The sequence below is a fragment of the Pelecanus crispus genome, chromosome 1 (genome assembly GCF_030463565.1).
Source record: "Pelecanus crispus isolate bPelCri1 chromosome 1, bPelCri1.pri, whole genome shotgun sequence".
In the NCBI taxonomy this organism is placed as follows: Eukaryota; Metazoa; Chordata; class Aves; order Pelecaniformes; family Pelecanidae; genus Pelecanus; species Pelecanus crispus.
The window spans coordinates 72,492,795-72,503,837 of record NC_134643.1 but is presented as its reverse complement, the minus strand read 5'-3'; positions in this window follow the sequence as shown (position 1 = coordinate 72,503,837).

The window sequence follows — 11,043 nt, the reverse complement described above, 5'->3', positions numbered from 1 at the left end:
TTCTACTTCTAAAAGTCAAGCCTCTAACTTGCCAAGCCTGGGCATCCACATCAGAGACTGCTTTTGGAAATGTGAATTTGTTAATTGATTTGGAAAAAATTCACATTTCTTCATTTGATCAGTTAATTTAAAAAAAAAAAAAACCAAGCCTCAAAAATTTGACATTAGTTGAATATATGTTTTCATTATTGTAATGCATGTAGAGGAAGGACTTGGCCCAGATTAATGGAGAAGAAAATTGTTTCTGTACAGAGAAACATAAATAATTGAAACTAGAAAACCAGAGACATGAAACGCCAAAAATTTAAATTAATTTTCTTCCCACAAATTGTAGAATCTGTTATTGTTCAGTCTATGTTCTTCCACGAAAAAAATGCTGAGTTACGGAAGTGCACTGTTAATAGCGCGGTGGGGTGTGTCTTCATTCAGCTGTGACCTCAGTTCAGTAAGTTTTTTTACACTTGAATTGCTTTGTGCTGAATAATTGTAGCCCCAATGTTGACTGAACTGTTATGCTTAGATGTTTAAGACAGTGCCTGTTGTTTACTTGCTGAATTGCAATATAGGCTCTTCAGGTTATGTGTGCATTAATGCAAACAAAAGTTGATGCTCAAGATTTTTGGTGACCAAAACAAGCATCTGCAGCTGATGTTTGGATCCAGGTGAGTTATTGCGTGTTTGAAAGTGCTGAGAACTGCGTAGGCTGTGTTCAAGGTCATGCATCTTACTGTGCAGTTGTATACCCGTTCTTAACCCTAGGTGAGGGGAAGTTGTCCTTGAAGTTTATTGTTTCAAATTCATGGTTCAGAAGGAAAAACATCAGGGAAGTGGTGTATGATATACAGGGATTGGCCATTTGACTAAACAGTTATGTACAAGCAAACAAGTCACACGGCTCTTCTCATATCTCTACCTTACTCCACTCTGCTGGGGGTGGGAAATGATTTTAGATTACCTAATTGGTGTCAAGGAGGTATTTGAAGTAGAAGGAAAAAAAGAAAAAGTAATGTTCCCTTGAAAAACACATATTTTTCCAGTACATATTTTCCAGTGACAATGAAATCATTGTATTTTTGACAGTATTAAATTCAATATCTCAGTTGGTTCACTTAGTACCCCTGAGTGATGTTGATATGGGTTCTTTCTTTCATAGATGGGAAAACCAAACAGGGTTTGTAAAAGTCAGTGACTGTTGGTGCTAGGTCTTAAAATAGCTTGTCATGCAACTTAGTCTCTAATTCTACAATTCTCTTTAAAAATTTGTTTTCTTCTGCCTTTTCTCTCTTCTGCCTTATTTTCAGAGTCCCTATGGTTTTGTTTTTGTTGTTACCTTACTATGTGGACACTGTGTTATCTAGGCCCCTTCTCATGATATCTCCTACTGTTAATGAAAAATACATTGTTGTGATCAATTGAGTGGCGACTTTAGATACCAACTTTCAGGAGCAGCATTTTCCACATACATTAAAGACAAAGTAATTTTCTTAGGCCCCTGAGTTTGAAAGAAATAGGATTCCTGTAACACAGGGTAAGTTTTAAAGATAAAATACAGTTTTCTGTTGTTAGTGTCTATAAACCAGCTTCAGTCTCAAACCTCCATGCCAAGGCAGGGCACAGAGGTCTGACTCACAGGTACTGGCAATGTTGCTGCTATACACTACAGCTTCATAACTACATAGCTTTGAGGACAAATTCTACTTCTTATGTGTTTTATGCATACATGACAAGTGAAAACCTGGTCCATTTTAGGAGACATGCTGACAAGATTTGGAATTAATTCAAATACTTTCCAGGTATCACATGCCAATTTAATACTTTCATGTATACCTGATGTTGCAAGCACATTGAAAAATATTAGGGTAATATTTTAAATTACTTCTCAGAATATGAACCCTCTACTAACTTTTCTAGCATTAAAATCTTGTTTAATCCAAAAAACTTGTGATGGTGGTGTTTGTTTTAAATCATGTTACCTAAAGTCATGAGCTTTTGGATATCAGCCTTGTGAAGCTTCATTTGCTGCCTTGTTTGAACATTATTTGATTTAGGCCTTTCTTAATAGAGACGTTTGAAGAGTTAATCAGCATTATTAGAATAGCATGTGCTCATTTATTAAGTTTTAAAAGAAAAGTTTTATTTTTGCTGTTGAGCTACACTGTGAGTTTACCTTTCAGCTCAGCATTGCTAATTTGCTGTGGTCTGATTAATAACTTTTGAATCTTACAAATTTGCTCAACTTCATTAAACGTAGCCTTCTCTGTTTTCACTGAACTGCATGGAAACTGCCTTTTTCTTTTTTTTGCACCTTATAGAAAATGTCAATCTTACAGTAAGATACAGAGTATGAACCCTTCCCATAGTAAAGTTTGAGGCTTTTCAGATGTGTGAATTGGCATTCGGAGCACTGTATTGGTGGAAGAGATCAAGATTTCATAAACTATGCTGGGTCCGTATCATCAAAGGATACCATCAAAAGGTGGTCTACAATAGTATGGAGCTTGGGTGTTTAAGATAATCGTGATACCAGTGGATGTTGCTCCTGCTCAGCTTTTTTGTCTTGTTTAATTCAAGATTGTAACCTACTACTAACCTAGAAATTGGTTCTTCTAAGTAATGAGCTGATGGATTTTAATAGAAATGGCCTTTGTCCCGATTTATTGTGTGCTGCCATGTTAAGAATAAATATCAGCTGTGTGAGGTTTTTGTGTTCAGCTTTTTTTTTTTTTTTTAAAAGAAAAAAAATAAGGGTAGAGTGAAAGTTTAAGTGGGGAGCAATAAGAAAGCCTTGCAATGGGAGTCATCTGTTGCTGTGTCTGAGACCACAATAACTGCAGTGTTGGTGTCTGGCTACAAGGCCTACAGGGTAAGAGCTAATATGGCAACTTCACCAAAACTGAAGAAAGTAAATTTGTGAAAACAAGAATTAGATCTTGCCACAGTTCTATTAAACTAAATTAGACAGGCATTGATGAGTGGTCCTGTCCTTTTTCCTCCTCCTCCTCCTCCATGTTAATTTTAATGGTCTGGTTGGAGTATGTTATTATATAGTTTCAGTTCAGCTTTTGTTATGGACTCTACCATACCAATTTTAATAATGTCAGTGTGTCATGACACATCTATTAAGCATGCAAGTAGATGTGGATAGGTGGTTAAGCCAGTTCCATTTGGTCAACTTGCTGCAGCAAGCAGTATTTTTAACTATGTTGGGAGTTCACTCATTTTTTGGCCAGACTGAGAGGAAAACTTTATCTAAACCAACAGACAATGTCTTGTTCATTTTTATATACTTACAGTACTATTACAGTAAGCCTTATCATTTCTTAATGTTTTCTCAAGCCCTTCCGTGCAAGAAACTGTTCAGAAACATTTCATCATCTACACTCACAGGCTGTTTCCAATGTGTCCAAATTTCACGATCTTTTTGACCTGTGGTGTCTTCAAGGTGGTGGGAAGCATGCTCATATGGCATCTGGAAAGAAGCACACTTTGTACACTATTTCTTGCTGAGTTTTCTGCTGGGCCATCTAAACATGCACTCTAGTAAATCATTTGTAAGTTCTCATTTCTACAGTCAAATTGATGGCTTATTGGTTGTGCACTGCAGGCTGACTTTCAAATCAGTGTCTGGAGTGCCCTCTTTTGAAATCTAATGATCTTGTTTGAAGTATGATGTAACAAGGAATAAAAGGAAGTAATGAAAAAAATCAGAGAGTGTGAAGAGGGAAATGAAACTGTGATATCTGTGCTAGCTCAGCTGTATTCACCAGTCAGTTGTTCCAAGTCTGTTGGGTTTTTTAAAAAAAGAAGCAGCAACAACAAAACCACCAAAACCCCAAAACAGAATTAATTATTCTACATCTCTCTTTAGGTGGAGATACTGAGTACACTGTTGTAGCCATGTTGGGAGTAGGATTTGTGAGTAAAAAAAATATCCTTTGCTAGCTCATTGCTGTATTGGGGGGGGTGGGAGGGCAGGGAGGAAGTAAAGTAGACACTTTCCAGGCACGTGGGCCCTTCCTCAGGTCTGAAATAAAAGCAGTAGCCTTCAAAGTCAAGTACAAATTGAGGCCCACAGCTCTGAGTTTCAATAAATATTAAACTCAAGTAGAGTTTTAGTTCTTAGCTTTCTGTCTCACAGCTGTCTTATAGCTGTTCCTTGAACACTGGAAGAGAGAAGTTAGTGATGGTGCTGGGGCTTGTCCTGTGGGAAATGTTTTCCCAGTGTCCTTCGTGCGAGTCCACATGGGTGCGCAGGGATTCCTGGGTGCTGTAGATGAGGTGCCAAAGTAAGCTCTGGTGCACGATGCCAGTGGCTCTCTAAATCCATGACCTCTTCCATTAGAAGAGTTTCTTCTTTGATCCTCTTCAAATATTTGAGGTAGACTTGCCAGAGACACTGGTTTTTGTGGTACATTACAATCCCCTTTTCCTACCTCCTCCTACAAATTCCTTTATGTGCCATAGACACCTTCCTCTTTAGACTGTTCTTCTGTATGTGTGGAGGGGTTTTTGTTTGGTTTTTTGGGTGGTGGGGTTTTTTTCCCCTTTCTTTTTTCTTTTATAGAAGGTACTAGTCTTCCAGCTGTGGTGATGCTTTCTGCAAGGTCTGCATAATTATCCTGATCTTGGTAATTAATACTCATCTTGCTTTAGATGAGGTGGTTAATTCTCTAATTAAAAATAGCAGTGAGTGGTGGCTTTAGTGCTTGGCATATTTATTAACATTCCTTTGTTGCAATAGGGATTTTAAGTCTTTGAAGCTTTTGTATCTGTAAAGCTGTTTTATTTTCTTTCAGTACAGTTAATTATAAACCATGGCCCAGACCTGAGTGAAATGAATGGAAACAGGTTGCCATGCCAGAATAAGAACCTGTTTTCAAGCAGGGTCTTTATTAGTGTGGCTATAATAAAAGCTAAATCTATGAACAGGATCTGTCTGAAGTTTATTCATTCAGTTCTTCCTGTTGGTCTTCATATTTCTTCCCTTTCTCAAAATAAAAGATACCTATCTTAATTGTATTGCTAGACTATTTCCTTAACAGTGAATCACTGGAAAATATCATAGTAGGAAAAAGAAGATTTAAAGGGCATTTTTAATCTTATTAGTTTCCCAACAGAAAGCTTCTCTTTTAGCTAACAATTCTTGCTCTGAAGACTGGTCTTGCATAAACATATCAAGTCTCCTATTTCGATTGATAATTATGTCACCAAATTTTCCTAAATTTATCTTGTTCCTCCTGCTGAAAGGAATACTGCTGATGAATTTAGCATACCCCTTCTACTGAAAGACTGAGGAAAGATACTAGATTTCAGAAAGTGTCAATGAAAATCAAAACACTTTTTGAAACTGGAAAAAGCAGCACTGATTGAGCTCATCTGCTGCACTGCTCTGTGGAGCTGAATACATGTACAAATCCCTCCTCCTGGGCAGTGCTGTGTCCCATCATGCGGTGTTGTCCCCTGCCTGGCCAGAGCCGTTTTCATGTCTGTCACAGTCATTAGTTTCTTGAAATGCTACTACCCCTCTGCCCCCTTAGACAAACAGGTGGTGGAGTCACCATCCCTGGAAGCATTCAAAAAACGGGTAGATGTGGCACTTTGGGACATGGTTTAGTCTAGTCTACCCTTGATTGGTTTAGTGTGGACTTGGTAGTGTAGGTTAATGGTTGGACTGGATGATCTTAAAGATCTTTTCCAACCTAAATGATTCTATGATTCTAATATTCTGGGTTTAAGTTCAGCTTTCTATAGGAGTAAAATTCAGGGGGAGAGGGGGGCACATCCAGTCCTTTCCTCCCCACCCCCAGGTTTCTTTAGCAGGAACCCCAGTTAGCTAATGTTGTATACAGCAGAAGGGTTGTTTAGGGATGCACTAAAATCTAAACACAGGATGCGGCTCAGTGCAGATTTGTATAAACTAAGATGCAGTGTAATTAGCACTAATGGCCATGCTGGACAACTGCTCTGAATCCAGGGAAGACCTGAAAGTAACAGCATTTTCAAAATGATTTTATTGTGGCTATTGTACTCAACGTGTTTGTTTGAAGTCCTGATGCCTGGACACAGGGATATATACTGGAGTACCTATTGCTTTCTCAGGAAGCTTCAGCCCCCCCATCATTAATAGAGTGACTTGAAAGAGGCAAAGGGGACAACAGCCAGAGCAGTGGTGAATGAAGTCCAAATGTTTTGTCTTGAAACTGCATCACTTGTAGGGTCTAGCTTTCAATTTTCTGTGTGATTTTTGCTGTCACCTTTTTGACCAGCCTTTGGATGCTCCAATCCCATTATTAGAAAATGGAAAACATGATTACAGTACAAAGCTGCTGCCAGCCCAACTGGTAGCAGTTTGTCTCAGAGAAATTCTGATATCAGTGTACCGAGGATGGAAAATCCCTAGTGATCATTTCCGAAGTAATACTTACGCATGCATGCACGTGCATCTTTGGTGTTTATCCTGAGGCAAGATGTTGAACAGCCAGCAGAACTTGTGTTTGCTCTTGGTTGTTGTCTGAAGCAAGTCCCAAAGCAGAGGGCAGCAGCAACATTTCACCTGTCTCTGTGGAACCTGTTTCTATCAGGAGTTTCCCATTTGTAAAATCTGTGGCTGGAGTGAAGATACAAATAGGAGAGTGTTGGCTCAGAACAACAAGGCAGACAGAAGAGGAGAAGACACCAAAATACAAGAACATAAGGAATAACTAAAGAAATTACCTCAGCATGGAGAAACAAGGGGGTTAAAAGTAATAACTATTCAAAAATTTAGCATGAGGAAGGACAGTGTGTGGGGGTGAACAGGGTGACGTTCAAGAAGAAACAAATGAAAAATAGTCACGCAGCAAGTTAAATAGTTTTTCTATGTTCTGTACAACAGCAGTACTGAATGCAGTGGAATAGCAATAAGGCATTTTTATTGAATGCATAGTAAGTAACAGTGTAGCATGGATACATCTGATTTTTTTGTTGGTTTTGTTGTTCCATAATATTTTAAAAAAGGGAAAGGGTGGAGAAAGCATGTCCTTTTCTGGCATTGCTACACTGTCAGATCTGCTACAGATAAGTGTTACCTTGTAATAGTCTACTTGTTTTTGCTTAGGCTGAAGTTACAGCCTGTGCCTGCTATCTAGTCGGGGAAGAATTCTTGGGGGTTTTGGGGGCATGTGATAACAATGACTTGTTACTAATAACATTTTCTTAATCGGTAGATAATTATTGTTCCAGCCATTCTTGGCTTTCCTTTTCCTTCTCCTACATCCTCCTCTCCTTAACCCTTGCCCTCCCTGCCCCCGGCATCATTTCTAAAATACTCATGGCATTAACTTGTTCTTTTTTCTATCTGATGTTGTGATCTGTCACTGGGTGGGACCAACTGATTCAGGATGAGTGGGAAAGCGCATCGGTCTCTGGAATATCTCATTTTCTTTAATGAGATAGCTCTGCCCTTCTAGAAAAGAGATTTTTTTGAAATAGAGTGAGAGATTTTGTTACCTTCAAACTCCTACTAGGAAATGAAATGGCAGGGCCTGTGAGTGTTCAGTGTGTCAGCTTGTTGCACACAGATTGTATCGCTTTCATTAGGCTGCTGTGCTGCAAGGTGGGGAAGGCGAAGACTTTTTTAGCATTTGGGCGTTTTTTAAAATGAATATTTATGACCGATGTAATCATGTTGTATACTGGTATAATGCTCCCCATGTTTGGGATTACACCACCTGTAACTGTTGACTACTAAAGAACCAAAGTATATCTGTCTCAGAATTGGTTTGTTTGTTATAAAGGCTGGACCCTTGTCATTTGTGTTGCTGCTTTACTATCAATATGCTAGAGTCCCTTCAGAAATAAAGCTGATGGCAGCAGTGAAGTCCTAGGTGGATTTCTTTTTGTTCAGTCTCTGATACTGTGGGAAGAGAATTTAGTATTTATTTGGTTTTAGGGATCTCCTGTTTGTAACTATTTTCTTACGGGTTTTAATAATATATTATTTTAATATATTTAAAGATAAATATCTTAATATTTATCTTATTATTTCTTATTATTTTAGCTATTTTCTTATTATTCTTTTCTTAAATTCTTATTCTGTTTTCCTGTTTTTACATATTTCTTGTTCAGAGTAGGCATGATGTCTTTTCAAGGTTCTGAGAAAGACGTGACCATTCTTGGGCATATTCACAAGTAAACTGTTGATACTTCAGGACCTATTAAAGAGGGATCATACAGTTAATTTTGAAGGATGTTTATCTTAAAGTCTAGGACACCAGCGTACGTTGCTGTGAACTGCTGGGCTGAGGTGAAAAGGCAGATTAAAGAGGAAGTGGAGTTTATTAATAGACTCCTGGATGACAATGGCTTCGCAGTGTGCAAGGGTTGACTTTTGCTACGGGACTGGTTGTAAGAGATGAAAGAGCATTTGAGATGAGAAATACAGCAGAGAAAGCTGTATAAGTGAATAATAAACGAAGTGCTGCACATTCTGTTATCCTTTTATGTTGTTTCCCTTCTCTCCATCATGCAGTTAAAAATTTTAAAGTATTTTCCTAAATTTTTTTTTTTTAAATATTTAGGTTGAAAGAGATTAAATTACCTGATAATTTTTGGGAATTAGGAGTAGCTTTTTGATGCTTTTATAAATATTTGGACTAATTATAAATAATGACTGCAAAAGGTTTGTTTGTATTCATATTCGGGAGCTTTCTTGAACCAAGGGATAGAAGCATTGCATAGCCTCTTGAAATTGTCATATCAAAGTAGTTGTCTTGGCATTTCAAGAGCATTTGATTTTTTTTTTAACAGTGGAAAATTGCATAAGGAACAGGAAATACTGTTGGCTTTACTCAGCCTTCAAATAGCAAGTGGTGTTTTGTTTGCATATCAGCTAAAACTCACTAAAACTTTTGTGCTTACTTGGCAGAACAAGCTGTTTTTTTTTTTTAAAAAAAAAACAGGCAAAATTTCTGACTTCAGATTTTCATTATCACTTGATTCAAAATACAATTTTAAAGATTAAGTGATGTTATGCCTTATAGTGGGCAAGTATTTAGTCATGAGATGTTTTCTTCCCCTAACGTGAAAACCTGCTGTTCAGCTTCATTGCTGCTTTAAAACTCAGTGTGGTATGCTAACTTCAAAGACTGAATCTTTAAGTTCTAATATATTACATTCCTTCTACTTAAAATATCTGTTTCACTGCTTTCATAAAAGTGGAGTACAAATAACAAATCAAGTATTTGTCAGATTAAGGTGTCAGAGGAGTGAAATAGGTTTGAGTCTAAACCCAAGGTTTTTCCAGGTCTCACTTTAAAGCAGATAGTTGTAGAATGTGTTATAAATAGGGCTATGAAAAAAATCACAAGTGATAAAAGGGTATGGCAAATAGAATTATTAAATAAGTGTTATCTTTATAAAAGTGTGTATAGAAAGTAGAGAAAGTGGGGGGGGAGTGCTGAAAAGAAATGGACATAATTTTTGTAAGTTTTTTGGATCTGGTCACTCTTGGGAAGCTAATCACAGGGTAAACTGTTAGGCAGAGTGGCAAAATTGGGCAACGGTTGCAGACAATAAGAATTAATAGCCGATAGGAAGTGTTGAAGAGCTTAATGGCAGCGTGAGCTGTGCACTCTGAGTAGCTCTGGTCCGTGTAGTCGCTGAAATGGAACAAGGAGTGCACAGTGACCTGGCAAATTCTGCTGAGAAAATGAATATTTTTATTCTTTCAAGTCATGGGACAATTTCAGGATGCTTCCCAAGGGTTGTAATTGCTAATGAATTGAGCAGCACTCGACACAGATAGTAATTTATTGGAGACAGCTGCTAAGTACCACACTCTATAAAAAGTGGCTTAGAGCAGCCAAACAGGCTTCCAAGTTGGATATGTGATATATTCATGGGGATGTGCAGGAGAAATGGAAGTAAAACATGGATATGTCAGTAAAGACGCTTTGCAAAGAGCAATCAGAGATTTAAAAGAAAATTTTTAAAGAAGAGAGATTCTAAGCCAAATTACCAAGCATGTGCTCACTAAAGGCAATACCATGCTTCCGCATGATTACATCTGCCACGTAATCAATGCAGCTCGGTTCTAGTTAGCTTTGCTAACCACAACACAGGTAGGAGATGTCAGGTGTTCCTCAGAAAGGTACAAAAATTACTCTGTTCTCAGTACAGAAAACCAAAAGGCACTTGTACATCTCTTGCAATGACAGAAGACTTGAGAGCTGAGAAGAGAATTTGATTGTGGTTGTATTTTTGTGTGAAAGAGGAAAGTAGCAGAACGTATGTGGATACAAAATACAGTAGGTACTGGAGGTCAATCAGCTGCCTCTTCTTTGTGAAACAGGAAGAGAACAGTTGAAGTGAGGCAGTAAGTTGGCTTGGTGATTCAGAAGATAAGCTGGTTGTAAGGTGGCTCTAATACAACAAAGCAGGTTGTGCTTACTTTGGAACTGGAACTTTTGTTAGGTACAAATTTTATCTGACATACTTTTGACTATTTTGCAAAGTTAAAAGAAATCCTTTTTTCTATTTAATGACTGAGATGTAGAGAAATATTCAAATATGTATTATTCATATGTGTACAAACGAAAAAATATTTGCCCATGGTAAATTTGAATAGAGATTTGTTAATTGTTTACAGGCTTATGAAAGTCACTTTCCAGAGTCAATTTTAACTTCAATGGCCACATTATTAAAGGCAGAAAGCATTCTTTTAACTGTTTCGTCATAGCTTTTTCAGTATTGCTGTTATATGAGAGGTTTCATTTCGCATGCCAAACTTTCAGGATGTTAAATACTGCTTTAAAAAAAAAAGGACTTCTTTTAGTCCCAAAATAGCTAACCAAGTTTCCTTTTGTGCTAACAATTGTGTTTCGTTTTGATAATGCACCTTTCTAACAATTCAGCTGATAAGTGTCATAGAATATGTATCAAAAGGTCATTTAGGAGGTTGCATTTGAAAGAATGAATTGAGAGTTAAAATCAGGCATGCCTGACTATTAAAGTTGCCATTTGGAACATCTTGTTCATTTCTGTGGTAGATGTTGTTCTTTGTTT